This window comes from Leptidea sinapis, chromosome 4 (assembly GCF_905404315.1).
Source record: "Leptidea sinapis chromosome 4, ilLepSina1.1, whole genome shotgun sequence".
NCBI lineage: Eukaryota > Metazoa > Arthropoda > Insecta > Lepidoptera > Pieridae > Leptidea > Leptidea sinapis.
This window is the reverse complement of record NC_066268.1, coordinates 16,473,809-16,486,292: the sequence shown is the minus strand read 5'-3', so window position 1 is coordinate 16,486,292 and position 12,484 is coordinate 16,473,809. Positions and strand designations below refer to the sequence as shown.

Here is a 12,484-nt window from a genome sequence, read left to right as displayed (position 1 = left end):
TTTTTTTTTTTTTTTTTTTTTTTTATATTAATTCGTTCTTTCGAACAGGCTATAGCCAGGGGCCTTACTGCCTTGTCGTTAGTATTTTCATTTCTTGGTATTTATTATTTTCACTATTTTGTTTTACAAAAAGTCCAATCCAGTTTTCTCATTTCATCTTACATTATTTCCATTTTCCTTTTCCAATTATGTATATTCGATAGCGAATATTTATAGTAGTTTCTTTCATCAAATCCAATCCAGTCTTAAAGTCATCAGTTATTTTACCATTTCCGTTAATGTATAATTCTCTAAAGAATATTTTCCATATTTTCCTTTTAGTAAGTCCAAATCCAGTAATATAGTCTCTAATAATTTTCCCCTTTTCTTAAAGTCAAATCCAGTGTAATTTGCATAACTTTTTAGAATAATACCTACCTATTTACATTATCTGTTCAGTTCGCGGATTGCGCTATGCTATTACTAGTTGTATATGTACAAGTTATAACGTATTTACATAATTATAAACAAATTTACAACGTATGTATCTACAAATTACAATGTATTTACAGTACTACATACAAATTTATACAAGGACATATAAGTTGATGTGTCCTTTAATAGATCTATTACTGAGAGCGGGATTATATTGGGTGCACCATATATTTCCAGTAGCTCATCCATCAGCACAAGGCGCTGTATGCCAAAGGACGAACAATCAAAAAAGATGTGATCCAGAGACTGATCTTGTTGCTTATTACAATGGTCACAAAAAGGAGAGGAGACAATTTTTTTGCGATGAAGATGAAAATTCAATCGATAGTGACCAATACGCATTCGTGTTATTGTAGTATAGAACTTTCTGTGAGCGTTATTTTTAAACTTACAAAACCAGGGTGTGCTATTAACGGGATTATCTAACAAAGTATACGAATGAGCCTTATTTTCAACTTCTGTACAATTGTACCAATATCTTCCCCAAAGAAGAGTCATACGCTGTTTTAGATTACTTATTATATCTGTATATGGTATGTTAATGTCTAGATCTTTGCAATCAGGATATAGGGATAGATCGGATATATTAATGATAGTTCTAGCTAGAAAATCAGCGCTTTCGTTTCCTGCTACTCCTATATGGGACGGGACCCAAACGAAATCCACTTTAATATCGATTAAACATAGTTCGAACCACAATTCCTTTATAGCAAAAATGATGTAATTGATGTTAGCACTCATTTTGTTATTTGACAAACTTTTTAACACACTCATACTATCACTAACTATTACCCACTTCTTATTAAGTTGATTTTGTTTCTTAATATGCTTTAAAGCAAAAAGAATAGCGACGGCTTCAGCAGTAAAAATACTGGCATATCTATTAATCTTAAAGCCAATACCCTTCCTAATTTCAGGAAGGTAGATTGCAAAAGAAACGTTATTATTGTTTTTTGCGCCATCCGTATAAACAAATTTACAATTAGACCATTCTGACAATAATACATGAACCTCCTCTTTTGAAGTTAAATTTGGATCTATTACAACATTAATTGCAGAATATTTACATCGAAAAGAACCTGCATGGCAGGGAAGTATATCATTATTCCGATGAATATTTAAATCTTGTAGAAATTTAAAAAATGAAGAAAAATCTTGCAAGATAAACAACTGTCTCTGAAATGAAGACGATTGATAAGCAATAAGATTCTTAAGAAGATTGTTCGTCGGCAAGCTATAGAGCTTTAAAATAAATCTTTCTTTAAGATAACTAAATCTAATACAAAAGGAGGAAGGTTGGCCTCGATTTGCATAGCAGCTATTGGGCTAGTTTTAAGTGCACCCAATATTGTACGCATACATTTATTTTGTATTTTATCCAGACTATTAACAATTTTGCTGTCTGCGGCGAAACAATGAAAGCCATATTCAAAATGACTACGAATAAGCGATTTATACAAAATTAACAATATTTTAGGGTCCGCTCCCCACGACGTTGCACACAAAGATTTTAATACATTATAAGCTTTATTCGCTTTAATTATAACACTATCTGTATATTTTTTCCAAGAATGTTTTGGAGTAAATGTTACACCTAGTAATTTTATGTCACATGAAATAGGCAGTGGAATGCCATTGTATAAAATGGGAGGCAATATGGTGCGTTTACGACCAATCACAAAGACTTTTGATTTGGTTGGATTTACATTTAAATTAAGATAAGAAAAGTATTGATATAAATTTACAAGTGCTTTATTAATAGTAGCGGCTAAATTAATCAGATCAACTCCCGATACATAGACGACTAAGTCATCTGCATACTGCAGGTTCAATCGTCTTATGTACATAATAAAAATTAAAGGAGACAATATTCCCCCCTGACAAACACCTAGAGAAGAAAGTCGTGGTCCATACAAATGTTTATTAAATTTTACATATACTTTTCTGTCAGTCAAAAAGGATTGCATCCAATTTATTATTTTACCTGGTATCCCTAACATTGATAACTCGTCACAAAGCACGGCAATATTTACACTATTGAAGGCACCTGAGATGTCAAAAAATACAGACAAAAGATACTGATTACTTGCTAAACATTGATGCGCATCAAGCTGTAACTGCGCTATACTCTCCCTAGAAGACCGACCTTTGCGAAAACCAAACTGATTATTAGGCAAAAGACAATTTTGTTCTATAAAGAACTCGAGACGTTGTTTTAGAAGCTGCTCAAATATCTTCCCAACACAAGACGTGAGAGCTATAGGTCTATAAGAGTCAGGTAACATTTTATTTTTGTCTGGCTTTAAAACTGGGATTAAACAGTCTGTTTTCCATTCTGCAGGAATAGTATTCTCCTTCCATAGGCGATTAAGATTATTTAAAAAGATGTTGAGACTGTGGCAATTAAGTTTTTTGAGTAAAATATATGGAATGGTATCAAGACCGAAAGATGTATCTCTTCTAGTAAATAAAGCGGATTTTAGTTCTTGTAAAGAAAAAGGCTCTATCAAATATTTATTACTATCATTAACATTTACATAGTTAGTTAACTCATTTGATACAAAGTCAGAAGTATACTTTTGTAGAAAATCTGGAATCCAACTATCATTCAACACACTGTCAGGAATGTAAGTTTTGTTAAATTTGCGCATGTATTTCCAAATTGAAGACAAAGGAGTACAACGATTAAATGAATTGCACAAGCCTATCCAGCTATTTCTTCTTTCACTTTTTAAGATAAGTTTTTTTAAAGCCCGCAATCTCTTAAACTCCACATAATTTTCATCAGTGGAGTTGTTTTTAAAATTAATGTAACTATTTTTAGCATTTAAAACTGCTTCTGTACACCTCTGATTCCACCAAGGCAACCAAGGATATTTAAAAGATTTTTGTGAACAAGAACTAGTAACATTATTACTATTAGAACTTTTGGAAAACAGACAGCTAGGGATTGACTGCTTGGCAGCAGAAAGTAAAATATTACAAAAGGAATTAAAAGCATCTATTGAAGATAAAGTGTCAAATTTAACATCATCCAAATAAGAAACAACTAAGTTACTATACATATTCCAATTCACCTGCTTATAATTAGGGTGAGTGGGCAAATGTAGATTATTACATAATGTGTTTTGAAAACTACTACTATCACTACTTACTGCCATTTTTATTATTACAGGGAGATGATAACTACTGCCCAGAGGACTGTCAATAACTGACCAGTCACATAAAAGAGCCAATGATGGAGTTACCAAAGTCAAGTCAAGAGCATTAGGACGCCAAGATGGAGATCCTATTGTGGTAGCTTGACCATTATTCAGAATAACAAGACCATTCTCATCTATAACCTCTAAAACATCTTTACCTCGAGGCAATGTATCAACACATCCCCACAACATGTGATGAGCATTGAAATCACCTGCAAATATCATTGGCTCTGGAATGGACTTAATTAAACTGTTTAAATTGTTTTTATTAAATGGAGGATTTGAATTGGAAGGACTGTAAAAACTCACAATACTCAGTTCTTTGTTATTAATTTTAATTTTAATGCAAACATTTTGTAGAGCACTATCAAAATATGTATTTATGTTAGAAAATGTGATATTATTATGAATAAAAATTGCTACACCATTGTGTTTATTACCACAATCATTCCTTATTGTGTTATAGCCTTTTATTAAAAAATACTGATGTGGTTTTTCCGAAATTATAGCAATATGGATATGATTTTCATATAAAAACCTTGTAAAAATAAGCCTATTACTAATAATACTTTGAGCGTTCCACTGCACTATATTCAATGTATCCATAATAACAATTAACTAGATGTCTTTTTTCTAAAAGTGTTATTCAGAATTTCCTTAATACTATTTGAATTTATAGTTAACTTATCTTTATTCGTACAAATTTGTAAAACTGCTTCAACCAAGAGGTTCATAAATTTGTCAGATTTTATAAGATTGCTCAGGTGTGTGTCAATATACTTTGAGTTTAATTGAGGGAAAGTAGATTCATTGAAGAGATCTGAGTATCTAACACTACGGGACTTCACTTTGTTTTCTTCAATTTTTTGTTTTTTCAGAGGACAGGTAGATGAGATAGCTATGTGATCTCCACCACAGTTGGCACATTTTGTTAAAGTTTTTGGACACATTTTAAAATTGTGATTGTCAGAACATATGGAACAAACTTCATTGTTTCTACAAAATTTAGCAATATGGCCAAATTTCATACAGCGTAGACACTGTTTAATAGGGGGTACATATACATTAACCTCATGCCTCCAGTGATCAAGTGTTACATACTCAGGTAACAACGTTGATGCAAATGTGACTGCAACAGTTTGCGTTGGAACAAAGGAGACAACACCCTGTGGGTCCTTTACTCGTCGCATGAACCTTCTCACAGCAATAACTTTTTTACTCGATGCAATTAATTGATGAATTTTTTTGTTGGAGTAATCAGTGGGAACAGAAGTAAGAACTCCAGTGACCTCCGTTTCAGAAGCCGGAATTGAGGCAACCATCTCCAACTCGCTAAGTAACTTTTCATTTTTTAAAAATACATTCGCATTGTTAGGCAGGTCAAAGGTAACACCAACTTTAAAAGCATTAACGGACCTCAGGTGCAACACACCCGATACGCAATGCCTCCTGATTCCATTTGACAGACCCAACCTGTCCTTGTCTGATATTTTGACTTCACCCTGCTTGCGATTGAGAAATACAATAAATTCCTTCTTATTTGAATTTTCGTCGTACAACCTATAATAATTTGTCGCTCTATAAGGGGTATACTTCTCTTTATCCTTTCTTCTTACAATGAGACGTTCAGTCACCTCCGCGTCAGATACCGAGGATTCGGATAGGGGAAGTTCGTCTGCTGGTTCTGCGTCGCTCTGGCCGTTCTTCGGCCTTTTACCTGTACGCTTCCCCATGGCGATGGGGAAGCGCACTTAACAATTTATATATACAAAAATCGAATATTTATAAACCAGGATAAACAATTTACAAGTATGAAAAATATATGCACAATGAACAATAATTTAAACAATTTATTTTTGTATAAGCGCGCCTTCCTTCGTTCACTCGTTCCCGCCAAAAAAAACTTGTTTTTTTTGTAGTTTGCCACTTTGCTTGGAGTGGACCGTGTTTGGCTTTGGACAATACAGATTATAGGTGCTATTCAGTTGCTGAGTTGACCATAGAGAATATACAATGAAATTGCACTAGTTGGAGCCATTCTTCAAAATACTACATTTTTTTTAAATAAAAATAAGGGAGGAACCAAGCAAGGCGTTCGGCTTGTGGTAATTGTTTCGCCCTACCCTATTTATATAACCTAAATTAATTATTGAAACCTGTGCTGATGTTCTTCATGAAACCATTACTGATGAAGCAAAAGAAGCGGCATACTTTTGAATCTTGGCTGACGAGACAGCGGATATAAGCGGGATTGAACAGCTTCCAATGGGCATAAGATACGTCAAGTTTGTCCAAACGATACACAGTTACGGAATACTTGAAGAATTTTTGGGGTACAGACCACTTCAAAAATTAGATGCTGCATCGATTTCTGAAGTTATAATATATTTTTTGACATCATGTGGTTTAGATCTCAACAAAGTGGTTAGGCATGGGTATGATGGTTGCTCCACGATGTCTGGACATGTTGGTGGAGTTCAGAAAATACTTAATGATAAATATCCCAAAGCAAAGTATTTCCACTGTGCTGGGCACATATTAAATCTTGTTATCAATGACAAAGTTTATTGTGTCATTGCATATTATTGCTACTAAATCGGCAAAGCTTGAGCCTGTCTGCAACCAGCTTCAACAAGTGGATTTAGTCATTAATTCAGTGAATGACCACATTTGCAAACTCATTAAAATAATAGAGGGTCACTGACAAAACGCATCGCAGGAATTTACTGCTATATTTCGAGAAGCTAAACAAAGTTGCGAAGAACTTAATATTGAGATTAAATGTCAACGAGTTACGAAAATACAGGCTCATCGATCCAACCACTCATCCGAAAACGTTGAAGAATTTTACAGAAGAGCTTTATACATCCCTCACCTTGATTCAATCAATAAAAGACAGATTTTCTGAAACACATAAAAAAACATTTTCTCTGTTACAAATACACCCAAAAATAAAAAAAGGCCTCAGTATAGAAGAATTTCTGAGAGCTGCAAAAGAAATTGTATGGCGATTTTTTACCTAATTTTATTTCAGAAAACACAACTTGGTTTGAAATGTGAAAATATCCACAGCCAGCGGCAAATAATATCAGTGGAGTTGATCGATATGAAAATAGACTACGTCGAGGAGGCAAAAGATTTCTTTCCTTCGGTAGCAGAAGCGATCAAGATTGGTCTTAGTCTGCCCGTCACAACGTGCACAATATAAAGATCTTTTAGCACAATGAGAAGAGTTAGAACTTGGAATGGGTCTACAACAGGTGACGAGCGACTGTCTGGATTATGCTTGTTAAGTGTCCACCGAGGTAAGATAGGCAAGGACAATAAAGATAACTTTATAGAAAATTCGGTCAAGAACCCCGCCGGCTGCAGTTGCTTTTTAAATGAGAATTGTGTAATTACTGCCTACTAATTATTGTGAATAAAAAAATGATTACCAACAGACGGCTTTCTATTGCAATAATTCCTCGAGATTCCGAAGGGGTGCAAGTGCACCCCCTGGCACCCCCCTGCCGGCACCCATGGTGTGAGTTATCACCGGTTCTATTTTTATTCATATAAGATGAGTTGGCAAAAAGCGTGAATAATTTACTAAAACGAATATTTTTTTTATCAAATATTGTACAATTATTGACAAGTTCACATCCCTTTCTCTCCCGCTTGTCAGAATAAGACAGACGATAGGACGCGACAAGCACACAGTCAGAAATGAAAACTATAGAATCGCTCTTTTTTTAAAGGCCCAGTGAACATGATTAGCAATATTATATTTTGTGTACGGAAAATCATTGCAGATAGAGTCACTTTTTTAAAAAAACGATATTGTAGGTATTTTGTGCACAGAAAGTCAGTAAAGTAAATATGAACGGCTTACAAGAACTTGAACAATTACAAACAAGTACTTACACGGTATCACAGACGTATCGTAACCTAGTGATAATTGATCCTTTTTAACACCGCAAATATGTAGAAGTTAGTCTTTTTCAGCTTATCCACGAGATAGAGAACGAGAATTGGCGCCAGTTTTTTATGTAAATAAAAATATTTTATTTAGTGTTTGTCTCTATATAAACATACAAACTTACGCCTATAAAATATGAGTTTGATTTTTGATTAACAAAGCAAAAAACCTCCGAAGGAAGAAATCTTCATCAGAAAATAGGGACAGATTGGCAAACATAAAATTAATAGAAATCCTCTTTTTTTTACTCTGGGCTTAAAAATACCTAACTGCTACTCCACTGATGTCACTGTCCAAATAGGTCCACTGTCTAAATTCAAAATACGCAGCTTAAACTGAAAAAGTATTTACATTGCTGCCTCCTGACCAATAATATTTTAAACAACTGGACTAAACTCAGAAATGTATAGACATATCAGTCGAAGCTTATTATGGTGTCATTTGTGGCATGTGCCACATTTCAGCTTTGATTTTATATGACGTGCATTGCTTCATATGAACGTAGTGTTTAAATTCTCTTTGCATATGTATATAACGTCATTGACGATTCAACGACTCCAAAAATTACAATAATCGTAACTAGAATTAGATTAATTAAATTAGATTGTATAAAAATACGCAATTATTGTTATACTTTTTAGTGCATATTATATCTATTGTTTTGGAATAGTGTTTCTGAAATCGGTTGTTCTTTTGTTAAATTTATTTTTATTTTTAGTGAATTTGAAGTATACTAACTTACAATTTGTATAAATATGTGTAGATATACTGAATTTTTCAATGCAGCAATGAACGTAAGCGCCATGCAATTTGATTACAGACAGCTAGAAATTCTACCACAAATCGCACCCTTTATTATTATTATTTGGAGACGGTGGCTATATGCCTAGTCCTAATTGGGTCCTAGTAACACCGCGTCCAGAATTGAACTATTGTGTTCGCCACTCATACATCATATATAGCTCGTCGTCAAGCCCTGCCGCGTTTGTGAACCGCAGCATCTTCTTGACGCGAGTATTGCAAACAACATCTGGGTGTAGGGTATAATCGCCAAGGATGGTGTTACGCTTATGCATTAGTGGGCCGCAATTGCAGAGGAGATGAAGAGGCGTTTCATCGGCCTCGAGGCAAAATTTGCAAGATTTTTCGTTTTTTATTCCGACCACACAGAGGTGCTTATTTAAGCGACAGTGCCCAGTCAGCGTCCTGGTGAGTATGCATAGGTTATTCCTGTTCAATGATAGAGCTTCGTTCGCATTTCTGTTATTGAAAGCCTTTATCAGTGCTTTGGAATGGTTTAAACCTGTTGAGTTGCTCCAGCGCCTCTAATTGACAATGGTTCCTCAGGGTGTGGCGAATGGCGTTCTTAGGCAGTCCACAAATTGGTTCAGGACCGTATTGGACTGCTTTAGCTCCAGCTCTTGCAAGCTCATCGGCCATTTCATTGCCTATGATTCCGGCATGCCCTGGGACCCATCTGAGAATCACTCTGTTTTTTAGGCCTAATGTTTAGGCAGTCAGTGCAGTTTTTGACCAATTTTGACGCAATCAAGTGTGCGTCTAAAGCCAACAGTGCAGCCTGACGGTCGGAGTGAATGTATATGTTTTGGTTGAAGTAGCCTTTTTGGATATTGATATCCGCGCATTCTAAAATAGCGTAAACCTCAGCTGGAGCTATGGAGGCAAATCTCCCCAGGTTTATGCTGGATTTAAACCTGGGGCGTTCTCTATAGACTCCACGGCCAACTTCATTTTCCATTTTGGACCCATCGGTAAACCATAACAGGCTCCCGTCCTCCACGAGACTTTGTTGTTCATCCAGTCGTCTCTAGGAAGTAGTTCCACAATATAGTGTTTGGCAGCTGTTAATTATGGAGTCATTTGATCAAGTGTCATGCCTAGTATGTAGTCTTGCAAAACTGAGTCTTTAAGAGTCCTAAATGTTTGCGACATCCAGTTACATGACCTGGGCGATTGCCCTCAGCATGCTCACCTTCGCCTCTTGCTGTATAAGCAGTGGAAGAGCAGCCTAGCCAAAGGCCAGCTAAGAGGAAGCATAGCCTCAATTGCCGCACCTGGGGTGGACGTCATGGCTCTGGTTATCAACATACAGGCTGTTTAGCCTGTGTGCAGGTGTTTTCTGGTTGGCTTTGTTCCACCACACAATGGAGGCATAGGTGATTGTAGGCCTCACAAATGTTGTGAAAAGGCATAGTAGGAGCTTTGGGTGTGCTCCTCAGTGTCTCCCTACCAGACGTCGACATACACTCAAGGCTGCTTTAGCCTTTTTTTACTGTTTTGTTGATGTGTGAATTCCATGCGAGTTTCTGGTCGAATGTGACTCCCAGATACTTCACCTCAGCTAAAGTCGAGCCGTTCAGAGTGGGACACTTCAGTTTATTGAGTGTTCTTTTCCTGGTGAACGGCACAATTACAGTCTTTCATGCATTAACTGATAGTTTGTTGGCTGTGCACCACTTTGAGATGGTGTTTAGCGCCTTCTGCAATATTAAACTTAGTAGGCTTTGGCAAAAGCCTCTGACTATGATGACTAAGTCATCTGCGTACCCTAGTGCATCAATCTTGAGTTCTGCCAGCTTACTAAGTAGTTCACCCACTGCTAGTGTCCATAGTAGTGGCAATAGCACGCCACCTTGTGGACAACCTCTAGTAGCGTATAGCTCTATTGATGTCCCATGAAGAGAAATTAGAGCTTTACGATTTGAGAGCATTGACCTTTCCCATTTGACATTAGTGGAGTCTACGTCTTTGCTGATTAGTCTTTTGACTAGTGTGTTTGTCGGGGTATTGTCAAAAGCGCCCTCAATGTCTAGGAAAGCACAAAGTGCTATTGACACCGTTTATTCAAAAGCTAGATACTATATCTACTTGATACTACTACTCCAACGAGACAGTATTATCGCAAAAGAAAAATTGGTCGTAACACTAAGATTTCTTGCAACAGGAAATTCATATCAAAATTAAATTGCATTTCTTTAATATCCTAAGCCCAGCTCACAAAAATTATCTCCTAAACTTGTTTAGGCTATTACTATTATTCAGGAACATAAAACTTAGATACGTCCTCCACGCACGAAGAGCCACTAGCGACTGAAATCAGTAACTAAATGCGATTACACTTTCCTAATCCTATCTCGTTCCCGATAGATTTTATCACAAAACCTGCTACGTATCCCCCACATTGCTTTGATATGTCGTTTATATTGTTTGGCACAGCTCAACTGAAATGTAAAAACTCTTATAGCTTATCATAAACAGATGGTTGTACAGTTTCATCTGATTCAAAGTACTTTAATTAGTCTACAATGCTCAGCTTCTCCATACACATTTATGTCATTCAACATATCTAAAGAATATAGAGAACCAGACGAAGCGCAAGTTAATATCGTAGTGTCATTTGCTTTGACATTGCAATCGTAAACTTTGTAGGTGCGTTTTGTAGCTTGCTAAAAAGAGTATAAAATGCTCCCTCTGAATATCTAGCTTCCACAATGGGACGTATCCAATATTGTCTGTGGACAGATTTTTTTTTGCGTCTCAAGTATAATAGATACAGCAAATAAAGTTTTCTATTATAGTCTGCCATGATGACCTTCCCGCACTAAGCTTTCGAGCAAATGCCGTATTGGAACGATTTTGTCGGAAATATGTGAAAATAAAGAGCACATGGTGTCGGCTATCGGATGTCGGCTATTACAGCTAATATGCACGATTTATATTTCTATGGTCTATAATGCTACGAAGGTATAACGTTACAGGTTACATACAAAGACATTTATATTAATGGATGTTATTTGTTGTAGGTACAGTTACAGGTTAAAATATATTTTAATAGACCATTAAATTTCACATACTTTTCGTAAATATTTATAACAGATAGCACAGCATCGTAAAAGCCTATGAAACCCACTTTACACCTGGAATGTGCTACTAGTTGGTATCCCCTTTTAATACTCATTTCATCTAATATAAGTGTACAAACTAACTTTTCTCCATTATGTAATGATATCTCAGATTTTCGCTTTAAGCTATGGAAGGCTTCTTGTGAAAATCTTGTATCAGCATTTACTGAACTGTACCAGGATCGAATAACTCTGGGGTGCGGAAGTGCAAGGTTTAATTTTTACTATCATATGCATAAACTTTAGCTGAATAAAAATGAAGAGTTATTGCAAAAGCACGTAACTGTGGGGGTATTTATCATGACTTACACTTTTGTTCCCTTTATTGTAAAGTACTCTTTTAAAAAGTTCAATTTGATAGTCGTTATACTGTTTAAGCATTTGAATGCATTCTTCCGACACTTTATTATTTTTAATTAAATCTTTATAACGCTTTTGAGGTTGGCTACTTTTAATTTTAACCTCTTCACACGCTGTCTTAAAGTTTTTACTTTTGCTTTTGAAAATTTCAACGTTTTGGTTTGACGAGCAACTTATTTAAATGATCATGCTGAAATTTCATAACGATGATCATGTAACATTCAAATTCAACTATTGCTTTTTTAGGAGTTGATGAGACTTCATAATTATAATGAGTTATCTTTATTTCTTTTTGACTTATTTGTTAAATCTGTAATATTTTTTCACATTTTTTTTGGTTGACTGAACTGCCCTGCCCGGGGCGTAAAAAGGTGTCGTAAGAGGTGACTTCACCGTCTTATGACGTCAGCTTTGTTTCCCTTCAGAAAATCCTAGTGCCTGCGCCGTTGCAGTAGCCGATGTGATACTACATGGTATGAATATTTTTATACCAAGCTCTGTAGTAGCGATCGATGGCAGATTAAAGCCCTGGTTCGGAAAGCTGCTCTTGGTAACTTTAACCA

At 35.8% G+C, this 12,484-nt stretch overlaps 1 long non-coding RNA gene across 1 annotated transcript; it reads left to right on the top strand.

The window, feature by feature from the left end:
* The first annotated feature begins 2,479 nt into the window (after positions 1-2,479).
* Positions 2,480-4,104, top strand: LOC126979991 (uncharacterized). The gene is made up of 3 exons (XR_007732934.1): positions 2,480-2,752; positions 3,299-3,566; positions 3,650-4,104. It is a non-coding gene; the product is annotated as an uncharacterized LOC126979991 (long non-coding RNA).
* The last annotated feature ends 8,380 nt before the right edge of the window (positions 4,105-12,484 follow it).